At 41.3% G+C, this 9,068-nt stretch overlaps 1 long non-coding RNA gene across 1 annotated transcript; it reads left to right on the top strand.

The window, feature by feature from the left end:
• Positions 1–646: 646 nt before the first annotated feature.
• Positions 647–8,457, top strand: LOC144599165 (uncharacterized). The gene is made up of 4 exons (XR_013547972.1): positions 647–1,251; positions 3,402–3,460; positions 7,034–7,114; positions 8,386–8,457. It is a non-coding gene; the product is annotated as an uncharacterized LOC144599165 (long non-coding RNA).
• Positions 8,458–9,068: the final 611 nt, after the last annotated feature.

The raw sequence follows: 9,068 nt of genomic DNA, 5'->3' as shown, positions 1-9,068 counted from the left end.
GTTACGTGCATACAAGGTCAAACCCCAAAAAAATACACAAGATCTGAGTTTTAATAGTATATAGATATTTAAAAAATGCAAATTTTTGCATGGGTTGCTGGAAACAGTGTCAACCAGTGCCTTTAAAAGGCTATTTCATTGAAACTGTTTGATGAACTGTCAGGAAAGAGAGGAGAAATAAGACTGAGTAGATTACTCTGCAAGAACAGCCATGGAATCGATGGGTTGAATGGTCTTCCTGTGCCATTAGAATTCTATCATTCTTCTTTTTTTGAAAGATATTTCTGTCAGCCTAATTAAGAAAACAATATTGATGCACATAGATAAACAGACACAATACATAAACATTCGGCGGAATTGAAAACGCTGAAAACAATCCATTAGGCGTTTGAAAAGCGACTTACTTGTCCCTTTAATAGAGCCTCTAATTCTGTTGCTGTGGCAACCTTGCTGCTTCGTTCCGCCCTTCACTGACGGCTGGACGTCTGGGTATTGTAGTTCCCAGCTTGGATGGTGTAGTGCGTGCGGACGGGATTTAGAACTGCATCTCCCAAAGGGCCCCGCGCGGCGTCGGCCCTGCCCATTGGCATTACCTTTAACGCTGCTGCTTCTGCCTGGACATGTCTTAATCTGTCGTGAAAGGAGCCAAACCGGTCACAAGGGCGCCCGGTCCGGTGCAGCTATGGAAGAAAGGCAGGATAGGGATGGAGTGGCAAGTGGAGGTGGGATAGGTCAGGCTCCAGCGAGAGATAGAGGTAGAGGTAGAGGTACAGGTAGAGGTACAGGTACAGGTACAGGTACAGGTAGAGGTAGAGGTACAGGTACAGGTACAGGTAGAGGTAGAGGTAGAGGTAGAGGTACAGGTACAGGTAGAGGTAGAGGTACAGGTGGAGATTCGAGCACAGGTGCACGTACAGGACTGGGGAGAGGTTCAAGTTCAGGGCGAGGGAGTGGTTCAAGTACAGAATCAGGACTAGGTAAAGGTTCAAGTACAGGTTTCGAGCGAGGTAAAGGTTCAAGTACATGTTTAGGGGTAGGTAAAGTTTCAAGTACAGGTTTTGGGCTCGGTAGAGGTTCAAGTACAGGACTGGGGAGAGATTCCAGCACAGGGAAAGGTTCAAGTCAAACAAAGGTTTCAAGGACAGGGGTTGGTACAGGTGGGGGTAAGGCCAGCCTTGCAGTTGTGCGGAAATGCACTTCTACTCATCAAAATGTAACCCCACACAAATTGGGTCAAAAAACAACTCACTGGTAAGAAATCCGTGTAATGAGTCCCTTGCCCCTGTGCCAGGTTAAAAAACAAACATTGTATAGTGCCTGTAATGAAGCCAAATGGCCTCAAATTCTAACTATTCTAAATTGTGAGCCAGCATACAATGTGCATGGGTGTATTGCAGAAGTTATAAATAGTTTTAGAAAGTAATGCTTAGCAATATTTCTGTTTGATATTTACAGCAAGATAAGATTTTGGGACTTGTGTCAGCTGTGACTCAGTTGATACCAGTGATGTCTCAGAGTCAGAAGGTTACTTCATTCCTGAGACTTGAGAAGATACAGACAGAATGAACTGCAGATACTGGAATTGGGTGCAGAACACAAAGTGCTGAAGGAAATCAGTGAGTCTGAAGGGAATGGACAGATGATGTTTCAGGTCGGGAACCTTCTTCACCCTAGTCGAAACATAGAAAATACTGTAGGTGCAGGAGTACACCATTCGGCCCTTTGACCCAGCTCCGCCATTCAATATGATCATGGCTGATCATCCAAAATCAGTACCCTGTTCTGGCTTTTCCCCTTGATTCCCTTAGCCCTTGGAACTAAATCTAACTCTCTCTTGAAAAACGAACTCTTTCTTGAAAATCTAACTCTTGAACTATATCTAGTTTGTTACGTCAGCCTATTAATGAGGGAGCTCTGCCTTGTTAGAGGTGTCATCTGCTGGATGATATGTTCAATCCAAATTTTATCTCTGCTCTTGAATATGCTTAAAAGTGTTATGGCACAGTTTCAAAGAAGTATTTTGGAAAACTAAATGACACAAAGTGCTGGAGTATCTCAGCTGGTTAGGCAGTATCTCTGGAAACTATGGATGGGTGATATTTTGGGTTGGGGCCCTTCTTCAGTCTGATTGGAAGGGAGAGCAGGGACAGAAAATTGGGAGAGAGGAGAGGCAGGACAAAGCATAGGTGAAGAAGGATCTTGACCGGAAACATCACCTATCCATGTTCTCCAGAGATGCAGCCTGCCCAGTTGAGTTACTCCGGCACTGTGTGTCTTCTTTTATCAACCAGCATCTGCAGTTCCTTGTTTCTATATTTTGGAAAATTATCTTGGATATCCTGGACAAGATCTATTTAACAACTAAAATTGATAATCTGGTCACTTTTACATTGGTCTGATCTTACTGTGTGCAAAGCAAATTTTCTGTAGTGCTTTCATCATCAATGACAAACGTCTTCCAGTCAGGAAAGGTGCTGCAGAAATGCAAATCTCGAACTTGTGATTTTTTATTGTTTTTGTATTGAGTAAACAGACTTGAAGTGACTTTGATCGTGATATTTCTGATATGACGCTTTCCCAGGCAAGGCAAATGCAGCAGCCAAACTGTTTACAGCCAGTTCTCTCAAAATAATGATTAAATAATTGGTTTGGTTGAAGAATCTTGATCAGAACACTGCAGATAGCTTTTCAAAAATGCTAATGGAAATTTCTAATACTAACTGTTAATCTTAACAAACCGAATCCAAACTGTTAACCAACTGTAACTTTGATTTCCCTCTGCTTACATTTATTGGGCACAACAGTGATGTAGCAATAGAGTTGCTGCCTTACGCGCCAGAAACCCGGGTTCAATCCTGATGACGAGTGCTGTCTGTACGGAGATTGTACATTCTCCCTGTGATCATGTGGGTTTTCTCCAGGTGCTCTGGTTTCCTTCCATATTCCAAAGACATGTGGGTTTGTAGGTTAATTGGCTTCTGTAAGTTGTCCCTTGTGTGTAAGATAAAACTAGTGTACGGGTTATCGCTAGTTGGCATGGATCGGTGGGCTGAAGGGCATTTTTCCATGCTGTATCTAAACTAAACTAAACCAAACTTGTAACTCATAAATTGTGGGATGCCAAAAGCATAAAGCAGGCTAGTTGTTATGTCAGTCGAGATTGTGATGCCTTCAATAAATTGGATTAATGGTCACAGATTTCTAACAGCAAAAAATTGTTGAAACAAGGAACTGCATATGCTGGCTTACAAAAAAAGACACAAAGCATTGGACTAACTCAGCAAGCCAGGCGGCATCTCTGGAGAACGTGGATAGATGATGTTTTGGATTACAGTTAAACTTTTAAGACTAAGTTAAAAGCTTTTAAACTAAGTAAAATCTGTTCAAATTTTTCCCCCCAGTTATGGTGCATATTCGGTAACAGTGCCTGATCAGAAGAAGAGAAATGAGTTGCTGAACAGTAAGTATTTTACTTGTCTGAGAAAGTTGTATTGTGGAACAGAAATTACTTGTGGAACAATATTATATTAGTTTGAGTTGTTTATATAAATTAATTGTCATTATTGTTATTATTGTCACATTTACTGAGTGAGGTACAGTGAAAAGCTTTTTGTTGTATGCTATCCAATCAGCGAAAAGACTATACATGATTACAATCAAGCCGTCCCCAATGTACAGATACAGGATAAAGCATAAAATACTTGCCCGAGAAGATTTTGGTTTGCTCTTTTTTTACAAACTACACCAGGAACTACAAATTGTTTTGGTTGCACTCAGGACTGGGCTTTTTGCAATAATATTGGGGTTTTTAATTTATTGATTTTTATTTTTGTTTATTATGTTATCGACAACAAGACTGTTCTGTAAGAAAGTAAGAATTTCACTGTTCCATTTTCATTACATATGACAATTAAACACTCTTGACAGTTGACATTACTGTGCCTAGCTAGTTCATGTTAACTTTCAGGCTGAGAGCTTGATCTTGGATGCTGACTAACTGGTCGCCACTAGGAAGAGTGCAAGAGCCAGCAAGAGTGATTGGTAGTCTTCTAGTTGTATGTTCTGTGGGGAGATCCATGAGTGGTTTGGTTTGATGAGAAACATTCGGTATTATGAATCTCTGGGGGAGAAAAGTCAAGCCTAAGATTTATCTAAGCTACTCCTTAACCTTTGCAGTCTTTTCAAAATCCTGATACTGTTCATAGTGAGCAAACTTTATATTTCTACAATGGTGGGTTGGGACCAGCAGAGTAAAATAATTTGAAAGAGCATTTGAATGCATCCTGCCAGCCATTTGTGTTTTGATTATATGTTAAGTTTATTGCCCCTAGTGTGTGGGGAGTGGATGAGAAGGTAGGATGACATAGAATATGAACAGGTGATCGATAGTCTTGGTGGCTGAAGGCCCCGTTTCCATGCTTTGTCTCGAAAAAACGTTAATTAATTAATTAATTAATCAATCAATTAATCAATTAATCAATCAATCAATCAATTAATTAATCAATCAATTAATTAATTAATTAATCAACCAATTAATTAATTAATGAGATTAATTAATTAAATTTAGAGACACAGCATGGAAATGGGGCCTTCAGCCACCAAGGCTAGTACGACCATCGATCACCTGTTCATATTCTATTTTATCCTACCTTTTCATCCACTCCCTACACACTAGGGGCAATTTTACAGAGGTCAATTAATCTACAAATCTGCACATCTTTGTGTCTTATGATCTTATGATATGATATGCAATTTGAATGACTGCTAGAATAAATGACAAAGTAGAACGTTGTTTGCTGACTGATCGGTTTTGTTGTGTGTGTTTTCCCTCGTGGGTGAATGCAAAGAGCAGGGGAGTCATCCTCCCATAAATTCAGGAAATGTTTAACTCGGTCAAGGAGGGGGGAGGGGTGAAGGAGGAGGAGAGGGACAGCCAAGCGATGCTACTGACAGTGAGGTCGTATCTGCAACACCTGCATTCCAGGTTCAACTCTCGCCCCCGCTGCTGTCTGTGTGGAGTCTGCAGGCTCTCCATATTACCGCATAGATTTCCCCAAGTGTCCCAATTTCCTCCCTTGTCCCAAATGTTAGGTAAATAAACTACTGTAAATTACCCGTGGTGTAATATCCCAGGGGGGTGTTAATTGGCAAGTTTGAGAGAACAGACTACAGGGAAATAAGTAGGTTGATGGCACTGCTCTGAGATCTGGCTTCCATTCAATGGTCCTCCATGTAGTGAAGAAATACAATCAAAATGATTTATGAAAGATACTTACTTAGCTTAACATTTGTGGGAGCTTGTGATTAGAAATTGGCTACGGCTTTCTCTCATTATATCAAAGATGACACTTGAAATATCATTAGCTGTAAGGTGTTTTGTTATACATCTGGGTTGTGAGAGCCACGACAGAAAGCAATTCTAACCTGATTAAAAAAATTAGGAGGTTTATTTTTATTATTTTCTGTGTGTGATTGCGTTTGCGGGCCGGTTAAGCCGAAGCAAGTAATAATTTCATTGTTCTGTTGTCAGTACGTATGACAATTAAACTCTTGACTTCTTTGATATTTTTACTTGATTATGCTGGTTTTGTAGTTCTTTTCTTTGATGTTTAGATCCCCATACACTAGCACTATCCTACACACTAGGGACAATTTACAATTTTACCAAAGCTAATTAACCTACAAACCTGCATGTCTTTGGAATGTAGGAGGATACTGGAGCACCTGGAGAATATCCACACAATCACAGGGAGAACATACAAACTCTGTACAGACAACACCCATCGTTAGGATCAAACATGCGCTGTAAGGCAGCAGCTCTACTGTTGTGCCATTGTGCTGCCCTGTGTTGATGAAACCAGCACAAAAGATGCTGCAGGAAAGAATTGCAGATGCTGGTTTAAATCGAAGGTGGAGACAAAATGCTGGAGTAACTCAGCCAGGCAGCATCTCTGGAGAGAAGGAATGGGTGACGTTTCGGGTCGAGACCCTTCTTCATATAAAAGATGCTGCATTTGGCAAGAGCTGTATTTTTGGCTGATTTGGGTTTGATTTACCAATCGTGTTTGAACAGAAATAATACATAGAACCTTGAAAATAAAACAAAACAGCATTGTTTTATGTGTCAGAGCAATGTAGTGTCGCAGCTGGTAGACCTGCTGCCTCACTATGGCAGAGACCTGGGTGGATTCTGACATCAGGTGCTGTCTGTGTGGAGTTTGCATGTTCTTCATATGACCATGTGAGTTTCCAACCACATCCCATAGACGTGGGTGTGTAGGCTAATTGGCCTCTGTAAATTGTCCCTAGCGTCTAGGGAGTAGATGCGAAAGTGGGATAACATCAAACGAGTGTGAACGGGTGGTCAGCCAAAGGAGGTAATTGAGGCAGGTACAATAACAACACTAAAGATATTTGGACTGGTGCATGGATATAAAAGATTTAAGGGCCAAATGCGGGCAAAAGGGGCTAGCTTAGATGGGGCATTTTGGTCGGGATGGACATAGGGCTGAAGGGCTTGTTTCCATACTGTATGTCTGTATAACTATTTGATGGGTGAGCTATCACCTCGCTCCATTTGCGCACGTTTTTCCAATGTCTCTTAATACCTAAGGTTTGCAAAACTATATATATATTTCTCAAATGTAACAATAAATATGGGGTGAATTGTTTTCAAACCTTTCTTGATAAAATGGAAGGAAGAAGAGATTTGAGATCTGTACATTTGATTATTGGCTTCATTCCACAATCAATAGCAAACGAGCAATACTCGAACGGTCTCGACTCAAACCATCACCTTTCCATATTCTCCAGAGATGCTATCTGACCTGCTGAGTTATACCAGCACCTTGTGTCCTTTTGAGCAATACTCGGGTATCAATACTGCTTTCCCCTGGGTATTTGACCTGTAGCTGTGGCACCACCTTGTTGAAATTAAACTGAAGGTGATTGGGAACGCTTCAAGAAGTCAATGGAATTAATATTTAGAATGTACGCTGTCATCTTGTATATGATTTATTTGTCTTCAACTTAGAAGCAGCGACAGAGTTGGCTGCCTTGGAGAAACTGAAACATCGAAATATCAGTAGAGTTTCCACCATTCCGAGAACTGTTGGTGAGCAAAATAATAGCATTAAAAGGTTACCTTAACTTGCACAAGATATATATTGAAATTCAAGGTCAACTGTTTTAATGGAAGTTTAATGGAAACTGTACAGTTTGTAAATGTGTTGGTTTTTGTTTTCAAATCCAGTATTTGGGAAAATGCTTGCGACATTGTTGGAAAATTGAGCCGCCACCTTTGGTAGCAGTTTATGTGGCTAGCTTGAGACCTCAAGAGTCAACCTTGCTGATGGGGGAGTGAACATTCTTGAACTCGATGAATTTTTACAAGTTGAACAGCTCCCCTCTTCACAAAGTAACTCTAGCATTCCCCCCCCCTCCCCCCCCCAACCTGTTTTTCCTACCAGTTCAACTGTTCGCATCCTTGTATCCCTCTTGTTATCACACCTTCCCCAGCTAACTGTATATAGGATAAGGAAGGGCAGATGCTGGTTTACAAAAAAAACAAAGTGCTGGAGTAAATCAGTGAGTTCGGATTGAAGAGAGATCCCAACCTGAAACATCACGTATCCATTTTCTCCAGAGATGCTGCCTGACCAGATATATTTATATAGAGCTGTTCATTATTTTAAGAAGTCTCTTCAGGGATGTAATGCTGAGGCTCTATAAGACACTGGTCAAACTACATTTTGTGTATTGTGCGCAGTTTTGGACCCCATATCTGAGGAAGGATGTGCTGGCGTTGGAGAGGGTCCAGAGGAGGTTTATGAGAATTATCACAGGAATCAATGGGTTAACATATGATGAGTGTTTGATGGCACTGGTCCTGTACTTGCTGGAGTTTAGAAGAATGAGGGGGAGCCTCATTGAAACTTACCAAATAGTGAAAGGCCTGGAAAGAGTGCATGTTGAGAGGATGTTTCCACTTGTTTTGGGAGCGTCTAGGACCAGAAAGCAGAATAAAAGGACGTACCTTTAGAAAGGAGATGAGGAGGAAATTCTTTAGTCAGAGGCAGGTGAATAAGTGGAATTCATTGCCACCGTCAGCTGCGGAGGCCGCCATTGGGTATTTTTAAGGTGCAGATTGACAAATTCTTAATTAGTACCGGCGTCAGGTGTTATGGGAAGAAGGCAGGAGATTGGGATTGAGAGGGAAAAATAGATCAGCCATGATTGAATGACGGATTAGACTTGATGGGCCGAATGGCCTAATTCTGCTTCTAGAACTTGACTGTAATTTTGAATTTCATCACTGTTATGGTGTGGGACACAGCTACCAGTTGACTCATAGCAAATGCTCAAAAGTGGAATGTCTTGTTGCAGGGGGTACGCTGTCTCAGGAGGAAGTGAGGAGAAAACAGCAGCTGGCCTTCGATAAAGCTGGAGCAATGCAGGTAAAAACAATGTGTATACATATCACAGAAAATCGATCTTGCATTTGTTGATGAATTGGCAGTGTTGGTTTGAGTGATGGAAAGATACAGCATGGAAACACACCCTTTAGCCCACCGGGTCCGCACCAACCATCTAACAACATTTCACACTAGTTCTGTGTTAGTTGTATGTGGCACAGTGGCAGAGTTGCTGCCGTACAACGCCAGAGACCCGTGTTTGATCTTGACTACTGGTTCTGTCTGTACGAAGTTTGTACGATCTCCCTTTGACTGCGTGGGTTTTCGCCAGAATCTACGATTTCCTCCTACATTCCAAAGACGTGCAGGTTTGTAAGCTTTTGTAAATTGTCTAATTGGCTTCTGTAAATTCTAATTGGCTTCTGTAAATTGTCCCGAGTGTGTTGGATAGAACTAGTGTACGGGCAATCGCTGGTTGGCGCGGACTCGGTGGGTCGAGGGCAGGTTTCCACGCTATATCTCTAAACTAAACTAAACTATCTCTAAAAAATAATAACCAAAAATCTCAAGCCCCACTGATTACCCACTTTTTCACTTGTTCTCCATATCTCTCGATTCCATTTTAGCCAAAAATCTATCAATCTCTGCCTTTAA

The sequence above is a fragment of the Rhinoraja longicauda genome, chromosome 13 (genome assembly GCF_053455715.1).
Source record: "Rhinoraja longicauda isolate Sanriku21f chromosome 13, sRhiLon1.1, whole genome shotgun sequence".
Lineage (NCBI taxonomy): Eukaryota > Metazoa > Chordata > Chondrichthyes > Rajiformes > Arhynchobatidae > Rhinoraja > Rhinoraja longicauda.
The sequence above is the reverse complement of the archived record's forward strand: the minus strand, read 5'-3'. Positions and strand labels throughout refer to the sequence as shown.